We start from the raw sequence: 11,747 nt of genomic DNA, 5'->3' as shown, positions 1-11,747 counted from the left end.
TAGTGAAACCTATGGCCCCGGGGTCTATTTTCCATCATATTAATCTTCCATCAACAAGCTATTTCTATTACCGTTTATTTTGCTTTCTTTACTTTTACCCTTTACCATAAAAATACCAGAAATATTATCTTATCATCTCTATCAGATCTCACTCTCGTAAGTGACCGTGAAGGGATTGACAACCCCTTTATTGCGTTGGTTGCGAGGTTCTTATTTGTTTGTGTAGGTGCGTGGGACTCGAGCGTAGTCTCCTACTGGATTGATACCTTGGTTCTCAAAAATTGAGGGAAATACTTACGCTACTTTACTACATCACCTTTCCTCTTCAAGGGAAAACCAACGTAGTGCTCAAGAGGTAGCAAGAAGGATTTCTGGCGCCGTTGCCGGGGAGTCTACGCACAAGTCAAGACATACCAAGTACCCATCACAAACTCTTATCCCCCGCATTACATTATTCGCCATTTGCCTCTCGTTTTCCTCTCCCCCACTTCACCCTTGCCGTTTTATTTGCCCTCTCTTTCCCTTCGCCTCTTTTTCGCTCGCTTCTTGTTTGCTCGTGTGTTGGATTGCTTGCTTGTCACGATGGCTCAAGATAACACTAAATTGTGTGACTTTGACAATACCAACAATAATGATTTTCTTAGCACTCCAATTGCTCCTCTTACCGATGCTGAATCTTGTGAAATTAATGTCGCTTTGCCGAATCTTGTCATGAAAGATCAATTCGTCGGCCTTCCTAGTGAAGATGCCGCTACCCATCTAAATAGCTTTGTTGATTTGTGTGATATGCAAAAGAAGAAAGATGTGGACAATGATATTGTTAAGTTGAAACTATTTCCGTTTTCGCTTAGAGATTGTGCTAAAACATGGTTTTCGTCCTTGCCCAAAAATAGTATTGATTCTTGGAATAAGTGCAAAGATGCTTTTATCTCTAAGTATTTTCCTCCCGCTAAGATCATCTCTCTTAGAAACGATATTATGAATTTTAAGCAACTTGATCATGAACATGTTGCACAAGCTTGGGAGAGAATGAAATTAATGATACGTAATTGCCCTACTCATGGTTTGAATTTATGGATGATTATACAAAAAATTTATGCCGGATTGAATTTTGCTACTAGAAATCTTTTAGATTCGGCCGCGGGAGGCACTTTTATGGAAATCACTTTAGGAGAAGCTACTAAACTCCTAGATAATATTATGGTCAATTATTCTCAATGGCACACCGAAAGATCTACTAGTAAAAAGGTGCATGCGATAGAAGAAATTAATGTTTTGAGTGGAAAGATGGATGAACTTATGAAATTATTTGCTAATAAGAGTGTTTCTTCTGATCCTAATGATATGCCCTTGTCTACTTTGATTGAGAATAATAATGAATCTATGGATGTGAATTTTGTTGGTAGGAATAATTTTGGTAACAACGCGTATAGAGGAAACTTTAATCCTAGGCCGTTCCCTAGTAATTCCTCTAATAATTATGTTAATTCCTACAGCAACTCTTATGGAAATTTTAATAAGATGCCCTCTGAATTTGATACTAGTGTTAAAGAATTTATGATTTCTCAAAAGAATTTCAATGCTTTGCTTGAAGAAAAATTGCTTAAAGTTGACGAATTGGCTAGGAACGTGGATAGAATTTCTCTTGATGTTGATTCTTTGAAACTTAGATCTATTCCACCTAAGCATGATATCAATGAGTCTCTCAAATCTATGAGAATTTCCATTGATGAGTGCAAAGAAAGAACCGCTAGGATGCGTGCTAAGAAGATTGCTTTGTGAAAGCGTGTTCTTCTAATTTTTATGAGAATAAAGATGAAGATCTAAAAGTTATTGATGTGTCCCCTATTAAATCTTTGTTTTGCAATATGAATATTGATAATGATGGGACTGGAGATGAGTCAACTTTAGTTATAAGGCGTCCCAAAAATTCGGAGTTTTTAGATCTTGATGCAAAAATTGGTAAAAGTGGGATTGAAGAGGTCAAAACTTTAGATATCAATGAACCCGCTATCTTGGATTTCAAGGAATTTAATTATGATAATTGCTCTTTGATAGATTGTATTTCCTTGTTGCAATCCGTGCTAAATTCTCCGCATGCTTATAGTCAAAATAAAGCTTTTACTAAACATATCGTTGATGCTGTAATGCATTCTTATGAAGAAAAACTTGAGTTGGAAGTTTCTATCCAGAGAAAACTTTATGATGAGTGGGAACCTACTATTAAAATTAAAATTAAAGATCATGAATGCTATGCTTTGTGTGATTTGGGTGCTAGTGTTTCCACGATTCCGAAAACTTTGTGTGATTTGTTAGGTTTCCGCGAATTTGATGATTGCTCTTTAAACTTACACCTTGCGGATTCCACTATTAAGAAACCTATGGGAAGAATTAATGATGTTCTTATTGTTGCAAATAGGAACTATGTGCCCGTAGATTTTATTGTTCTTGATATAGATTGCAATCCTTCATGTCCTATTATTTTTGGTAGACCTTTCCTTAGAACGATTGGTGCAATTATTGATATGAAGGAATGGAATATTAGATTCCAATTTCCGTTAAGGAGAGGCATGGAACACATCCCTAGAAAGAAGATTAAATTACCTTATGAATCTATTAGGAGATCCACTGGATTGCCTACCAAAGATGGCAATACCTAGATGTATCCTTGCTTTTATGTTGTTGGGAGGCAACCCAATTTTATTTTAGTTTTTTGCTTCTGCTTAGGAATAAATAATCCATCTAGCCTCTGGTTAGATTTATTTTTGTGTTTTAATTAGTGTTTGTTCCAAGTTAAACCTATAGGATCTTCTTGGATGATAGTTATTTGATCTTGCTGAAAATTCCAGAAACTTTCTGTTCACGAAAACAATTGTTAAAAATTACCAGAACGTGATATAATACTGATTCCAATTGCAGCAGATCAATAAAAAAATTATTTAGGTCTTCCTATTTTGGTAGAAATTTTAGAGTTCCAGAAGTTTGCGTTAGTTACAGATTACTACAGACTGTTCTGTTTTTGACAGATTCTGTTTTTCGTGTGTTGTTTGCTTATTTTGATGAATCTATGGCTAGTAAAATAGTTTATAAACCATAGAGAAGTTGGAATACAGTAACTTTAACACCAATATAAATAAATAATGAGTTTAATACAGAACCTTGAAGTGGTGTTTTGTTTTCTTTCGCTAACGGAGCTCATGATACTTTCTGTTAAGTTTTGTGTTGTGAAGTTTTCAAGTTTTGGGTAAGGATTTGATGGATTATGGAACAAGGAGTGGCAAGAGCCTAAGCTTGGGGATGCCCAAGGCACCCCAAGGTAAATCTAAGGACACCAAAGAGCCAAAGCTTGGGGATGCCCCGGAAGGCATCCCCTCTTTCGTCTTTGTCCATCGGTAACTTTACTTGGAGCTATATTTTTATTCACCACATGATAAGTGTTTTGCTTGGAGCATCTTGTATGATTTGAGTCTTTTATTTTAGTTTACCACAATCTTCCTTACTTTACACACCCTTTTGAGAGAGACACACATGATTCGGAATTTATTAGAATACTCTATGTGTTTCACTTATATCTTTTGAGCTATATAGTTTTTGCTCTAGTGCTTCACTTATATCTTTTACAGCACGGCGGTGGTTTTGCTTTATAGAAACTATTGTTCTCTCATGCTTCACTTATATTATTTGTAGAGTCCGACAAAACAGCATGGTAATTTGCTTAAATTGAGAAGGTAGTCCTAATATGATAGGCATCCAAGATTAGTAAAAACTTTCTTATAAGTGCGTTGAATACTAAGAGAAGTTGGATGCTTGATAATTGTTTTGATATATGAAGATGGTGCTATTAGAGTCATGCTAGTTGATTAGTTGTGAATTTGAGAAATACTTGTGTTAAAGTTTGTGATTCCCGTAGCATGCACGTATGGTGAACCGTTATGTGATGAAGTCGGAGCATGATTTATTTATTGATTGTCTTCCTTATGAGTGGCGGTCAGGGACGAGTGATGGTCTTTTCCTACCAATCTATCCCCCTAGGAGCATGCGCGTAATACTTTGTTTTGAAAACTAATAGATTTTTGCAACAAGTATATGAGTTCTTTATGACTAATGTTGACTCCATGGATTATACGCACTCTCACCCTTCCACCATTGCTAGCCTCTCTAATACCGCGCACTTTTCGCCGGTATCATACACCCACCATATACCTTCCTCAAAACAGCCACCATACCTACCTATTATGGCATTTCCATAGCCATTCCGAGATATATTGCCATGCAACTCACCACCGTTCCGTTTGCTATGACACGCTCCATCATTGTCATATTGCTTTGCATGATCATGTAGTTGACATTGTATTTGTGGCAAAGCCACCGTTCATAATTTTTATACATGTCACTCTTGATTCTTTGCATATCCCGGTACTCCGCCGGAGGCATTCACATAGAGTCATATTTTTGTTCGAAGTATTGAGTTGTAATTCTTGAGTTGTAAGTAAATAAAAGTGTGATGATCATCATTAGTAGAGCATTGTCCCAAGTGAGGAAAGGATGATGGAGACTATGATTCCCCCACAAGTCGGGATGAGACTCCGGACGAAAAAAAGAGGCCATATAAAAAAAGGCCCAAATAAAAAAATGAGAGAAAAAGAGAGAAGGGATAATGTTACTATCCCTTTACCACACTTGTGCTTCAAAATTAGCACCATGATCTTCATGATAGAGAGTCTCCTATGTTGTCGTTTTCATATACTAGTGGAAATTTTACATTATAGAACTTGGCTTGTATATTCCAATGATGGGCTTCCTCAAAATGCCCTAGGTCTTCGTGAGCAAGCGAGTTGGATGCACACCTACTTAGTTTCTTTTGTTGAGCTTTCATCCACTTATAGCTCTAGTGCATCCGTTGCATGGCAATCCCTACTCACTCACATTGATATCTATTGATGGGCATCTCCATAGCCCGTTGATACGCCTAGTTGATGTGAGACTATCTTCTCCTTTTTTGTCTTCTCCACAACCACCATTCTATTCCACATATAGTGCTATGTCCATGGCTCACGCTCATGTATTGCTTGAAGATTGAAAAAGTTTGAGAACATAAAAAGTATGAAACAATTGCTTGGCTTGTCATCGGGGTTGTGCACGATTAAATAATTTGTGTGATGAAGATAGAGCATAGCCAGACTATATGATTTTGTAGGGATAACTTTCATTGGCCATGTTATTTTGAGAAGACATGATTGCTTAGTTAGTATGCTTGAAGTATTATTATTTTTATGTCAATACTAAACTTTTATCTTGAATCTTTCGGATCTGAATATTCATACCACAAATAAGAGAATTACATTAAGGAATATGCTAGGTAGCATTCCACATCAAAAATTCTATTTTTATCATTTACCTACTCGAGGACGAGCAGGAATTAAGCTTGGGGATGCTTGATACGTCTCCAACATATCTATAATTTTTTATTATTCCATGCTATTATATATTCTGTTTTGGATGTATAATGGGTTTTATTATACACTTTTATATTATTTTTGGTACTAACCTATTAACCGGAGGCCCAGCCCAAATTGTTGTTTTATTTGCCTATTTCAGTGTTTTGCATTTTGCATCATGCTTTTATATCGATATTTATTGCATTATGGGTTGTTATTACACATTATGTCACAATACTTATGCCTATTCTCTCTTATTTTACAAGGTTTACATAAGGAGGGAGAATGTCGGCAGCTGGAATTCTGGGCTGGAAAAGGAGCAAATATTAGAGACCTATTCTGCACAACTCCAAAAGTCCTGAAACTCCACGGAAGTTATTTTTGGAAAAATGAAAAATACTGAGCGGAAGAAATACCAGAGGGGGCCCAAACCCTGGCCACGAGGGTGGGGGGGCCCACACCCTGGCCACGAGGGTGGGGGACACTTCCCTCCGGGAGGGGGAAATCATCGCCATCGTCATCACCAACGCTCCTCTCATCGGGAGGGGGCCAATCTCCATCAACATCTTCACCAGCACCATCTCCTCTCAAACGCTAGTTCATCTCTTGTATCCAATTCTTGTCTCTAAGTCTGGGATTGGTACTTGTAGGTTGCTAGTAGTGTTGATTACTCCTTGTAGTTGATGCTAGTTGGTTTATTTGGTGGAAGATCATATGTTGAGATCCATTATGCATATTAATACCCCTCTGATTATGAACATGAATATGCTTTGTGAGTAGTTACGTTTGTTCCTGAGGACATGGGAGAAGTCTTGCTATTAGTAGTCATGTGAATTTGGTATTCGTTCGATATTTTGATGAGATGTATGTTGTCTCTCCTCTAGTGGTGTTATGTGAACGTCGACTACATGACACTTCACCATTGTTTGGGCCTAGAGGAAGGCATTGCAAAGTAATAAGTAGATGATGGGTTGCTAGAGTGACAGAAGCTTAAACCCTAGTTTATGCGTTGCTTCGTAAGGGGCTGATTTGGATCCATATGTTTCATGCTATGGTTAGGTTTACCTTAATACTTCTTTTGTAGTTGCGGATGCTTGCAATAGGAGTTAATCATAAGTGGGATGTTTGTCCAAGTAAGGGCAGCAGCCAAGCACTGGTCCACCCACATATCAAATTATCAAAGTACTGAACGCGAATCATATGAACGTGATGAAAACTAGCTTGACGATAATTCCCATGTGTCCTCGGGAGCGCTTTTCTCCATATAGGAGTTTTTTCAGGCTTGTCCTTCGCTACAAAAAGGATTGGGCCACCTTGCTGCACTTTATTTACTTTTGTTACTTGTTGCTCGTTACAAATTATCTTATCACAAAACTATTTGTTACCTATAATTTCAGTGCTTGCAGAGAATACCTTGCTGAAAACCGCTTATCATTTCCTTCTGCTCCTCGTTGGGTTCGACACTCTTACTTATCGAAAGTACTACGATAGATCCCCTATACTTGTGGGTCATCAAGACTCTTTTCTGGCGCCATTGCCGGGGAGTGAAGCGCCTTTGGTAGGTGGAATTTGGTAAGGAAAAATTTATATAGTGTGCTGAAATTTATTGTCACTTGTTACTATGGAAAGTAATCCTCTAAGGGGCTTGTTCAGGGTATCTTCACCCCGACCAATAGAGCAAAGAGTTGCTCCTCAACCTACTGAACCTACTGAACCCACTAAAAATGAAAATGTCTACTTTGAAATTCCTTCGGGTATTGTCGTGGAATTGTCACGGCAGATGTCCTTGAGCTAGGACTTAGTCGTGGAGCCATCGCAACTAGGAAGCTTGAAGGGGTTATGCGGGACAAGAAACACGAGGGTTTATACTGGTTCGGCCCCTTACGGTGAAGGTAAAAGCCTACGTCCAGTTCGAGGTGTTATTGATTAGGGTTATGATCGCCAGGGAGCTAAACAGCTATGCTCGGTTCTCGATGAGGTTGTTGTCGCCCCTAAACCACTGCCGGGTCGTCCCTAAATATAGGGAGGCTGACGCCCAGTGGCCCTTAGAGTCCCGGCCGGCTCATAAGAGTGTCCGGCTCGGACTCTAAACAATACTTGCCTTACACTACAAGTCTACTATAACAATAAAGATTGTACTACGGGCCTTAAGCCATCGCCGGGTCTCAGCCCATCTCTGGCCCATTATCTTGAAACTTAGCTCCGGGCTTCTGGCAATGACCCTTAGTGTAACCCGGCCCTCCTGGCGGGTGACTCCAAGGTCTATATCCTGAACATTAGGCCCCAGATTGACTTGAGCCGGCTCGTGTCAATCTTCAACTCTGCCGACAGAAAAAATCTCCGGCTTACCGTTCGTGTAAAGGCCATAACCCGGTGTGACGTCATCCTCCGGACTCCGGATAATCCGCCGTGACGTCATCCTCCATTAAGTCCGTTTTTTACTCCGCCAGATCCGCAACGGATCTCTGCTGTTACTGTCTTTCCGAAAATCGAGGCGCCGTGAGGGGGAGATAACCACGCCGTGGTCTCCTTGAATATCGCGCCCACTTATGACTTGCCTTATAAATAGGCCGGCCCGGCACTCTCTTCTCACACTCTCCTTCTTCTTCGCGCTGTCGTTCCTCTGCCCGAGCTTCTGCCGCCGCCGCCGTCGCGCCCCTGTTCTTCATCGACCCGGCCGCTGCATCACCCTGACCCGGACCAGATAACGGCGGCGACCTTCGCTCTTCCTCAACTCCGGTGAGTCTTCTCTGCCTTGTTAGAACAGATCTGCGGTAGGGTTCTTTCAGTTCTTCGTGTTCATCACCATTGCCCACAGACCCGGTAGTTCTTGTTGCCACTGTAGTTAGTTGATCTTTAACCTCACGTAGAACCACTGCGGTAGAGGTTTGAGACCCATTCCATCTGCAAAAAATCCTCTTTTTACTGCTTAAAAACCATGTTCCACCTTAAGAACTTCTCCTGTTTCTGTTTCTTTAGGTCTAGAAAATTTTCATCTTGCCCGACCATTTTGATCCGAAAAAGGTACTGTAATATATGAAATCTGTTTTACCACACTTAGTAAAAACCGCAGCCCTTGAATCTTGGCGGCTTATATTTCCGACTTAAAGAAAACACGCGCCGTAGAACTTTCCGGTTTAAAGAAAACCATGCTCTGCAGTATCTTCCGACTTAACCGCAGTAAGCCGTAGATGACCAACTCATCCTGAATGCCCCGACGGCTTAGATAACCCACCATATCAATACATACCATTAGTCCCCTTCATAAGCCGTCATTGTAGTTTGAATGATAAACTCCGGCTTATAATTAATCCGGACACTTTCCTCTTTATCATAGATCACCAACCGTCACCATGCCTCCCAAAGCTCCCATCACTTGCAACTGGATGAGATCCAACATCACTGATGAGACCCTGGCCAACTTCGTTAAGTCCGGATATCTGCCCAGGAAGGAAGTGATGTCCTACCGTGCCCCTGACCCGTCCGAAGAAAGACCTCAGCCGAGGGACGGGGAGGTCGTGATCTTTGCAGACCATATGAGCCGGGGCTTCGCACCGCCCGGCCCAAAATTCTTCCGGGACGTGCTCAACTTCTTTGACCTTCGGCCTCAGGATATAGGACCCAATTCCATATCCAACATCTGCAACTTCCAAGTTTTTTGTGAAGTATATCTTGGAGAAGAGCCGAGTCTGCTGCTCTTCAGAGAGCTGTTTTATTTGAACCGCCAAACCGAGTGCGCAAACGGTCCAAGTCTAGAATTAGGCGGCATCTCCATCCAACGGCGCAGGGACTGTCTATTTCCTTACGCAGAACCGCCAAGTCACCCCAAAGACTGGAACATGACTTGGTTCTACTGCCAAGACACGTCCCCGGCTGATGAGAGCCCGCTGCCCGGCTTTCGCCCAACACGCCTGGAGCCGACTCATCCGCTATCCGACAAGCTGACTGCCGTGGAACGCCAGCCTCTGCTTCCAACGATCAATAAGATCAAGGCCCTGCTAGGCAACGGTCTGAACGGAATAGACCTGGTCCGGGTCTGGATCTTATGGCGGGGGATCCCATTGAGCCGCCGCCCCGGCTTAATGTGTGAGTACACCGGGCGAAAGGATGACCCGCAGAGGCACAGTCGCAACGACCTTCCAGAAGACGTTGCCGAAGAAGAGACCAAGGCTCTATTAAACGAGAGCCTGGCAGACTATGGAAAAACCGGGCTAGCCCCGTTCTGCAAGACCAATCCAGCCCCAGCGGTAAGCCGCTGACTTTAACCTTTCCATTTTTTTTACCTGTCATCTTACTAAGAACTCATTACTGTATTCCTCAGGCTGATGATAAATTCTGGCGGGTCAAATATGACCATGAGGCGGCCAAGAAAGCCAGGAAGGCGAAGAAAGCCGCCAAGAGAGCCGCCCCTCGCAAAAAGGGAAACAGACCCACTGCTTCGGAGCTGCTGCAATTAAGTGATAGCTCCGAGTCAGAGGTAACCCTTAAACCTTTAAACTCTTGCCGTATTTATTGTTTGCTGCTGTCCACTTTACCATCATTTTGCTTATTGACAGGATGACACCGGCACCAGTAACCCGGTGATTGAAGAGGTAACATTACTCCCCTCCGACTCGGAGCCTTTGCCACAGCTGAAAATCCGAAGGGTAACCCGGAAAGTAAGCTTTTCTCATCCATTAGCTCATCAAGACCCTCAATTTCTTTTGAAGCAGCAGGTTCACGAAAGCCGGCGTCTCACCCGGGCCCGCAAGGACACCGACCTCTCCGCCGGGTTACCCGTCGCGACAAGGAAGCGCCGCACTGAGGTTTTTTCTCACCTGTACCCTTTTCATCCGTTGGCGGGTGTCATCCACCAGCCACTCAACTCTTCTGACTCCAATTACCAGGAGACCTCCCCCTCTTCGGGTGACTCCATGCAGTCAAATCTGCCGGCCTTCAAGACTGCACCCGGGTAATAACAATCTCCTTACATTATCTGTCTGTACTTACTTTTTGTGTACCTAACACTTCTGTCTTTTCAGTGCCCAGGCAAAGCTCACCAAAAGAACAAAGAAGACCAGATCAGCCGGAGTGCCGGACTTGCCTGAGCCGGAGACGACGGCTCAAGATCCACCAGCCGCCTCTGAGGCCACCATTCCCATGGATACGGCGCCCGAAGCCCCTGCCCCGACCACCAAGACAACGACCGAAGCGTCAGCTGATCTGGAGGCCTCCGGATCAACCCCACCGGCTAACGACCCGGACGTGGTAATTACCCGGACGGAGTATGTTGAGCCGGGGAGGCCGACCGCACTGGCCCAATGCTCTGCGAATGGGGAGCTGCTGCGACCCCACCAGGCGAATCTGGATCTCTCGGGCTACACCGATTTAAGCATTGGAGAGCTTGTCTCAGGCTACATCAGCCAAGTTCACAAGAGCCGAGACGCCGAGATTGCCATGGTCAACCAGATTCAACAGAAATCTGAGGTAACCTTCTGCTGTCTTCTTACTTTCCGCATAGTGATCCTCATCATGCTAGCCCCCAAGTCTATAACTTATACTTGGCATATATTATAGACTTAGAGTCCGGCTTACTTAATTGAACCAGCAGTACATAGATAAACACGTTCAATATGCATTAGCCCCCAAGTGCCAAGTGTCTTTGCTTGGAAAGTGCTTGGGACTTATACAATGACTGTTTAATAACCCGGAAATATATGCAGGCTACTGGCAAGAAATTTGAGTCGGACCTTGCGGGTCTCAAGAGCCGGTTAAAAACTCAAGAGATGGAGACCCGGAAGGCGAATGCCAAGTTTGTCTCCAGCATTGCCGCTCAGGAGAAATTGAAGACTGAATTCGACGCTGAGCGGAAGGCCTGGACTGAGGAAAAAGCCGCACTGGTGACCCGGGCAGAACAGGCGGAGAAGGCCCTTAATGAAAAAACCGCTGAGCTCTCCAGCCTAAAGCGCCAGGTTTCCCAGATGGTAGCTGCTATCTTTGGTAAGTCACCTCGCCGGCTTTCATCAAGTCTGTATATGTTATAATTCATCCTTGTCACCGGCTTACCTGATCTTTATTTAAACAGGTCCCAGGAGTGCCAATCTGAACCAGAGCGTGGTCACCAAGTTAAAGGCCGTGTACACCCTGGTGGAACAACTCTACACCGGGTCACAGCGCGCCTTAGCTGTGGTGGCCCTATCCAATGAGGTGCCGACCCATCTGGCCGAAGTCCTGCGCCGGCTTGCTGTTCTGCCACAACGGATCCAGGAGCTACGCCGAGCCTCCGCAAGATCCGGAGCAATTGCCGCGCTGAGCCGGGCCAAGGCATTC

The sequence above is a fragment of the Aegilops tauschii genome, chromosome 5, assembly GCF_002575655.3.
Source record: "Aegilops tauschii subsp. strangulata cultivar AL8/78 chromosome 5, Aet v6.0, whole genome shotgun sequence".
NCBI classification, from domain to species: Eukaryota; Viridiplantae; Streptophyta; class Magnoliopsida; order Poales; family Poaceae; genus Aegilops; species Aegilops tauschii.
This window is presented reverse-complemented; position numbering follows the sequence as displayed.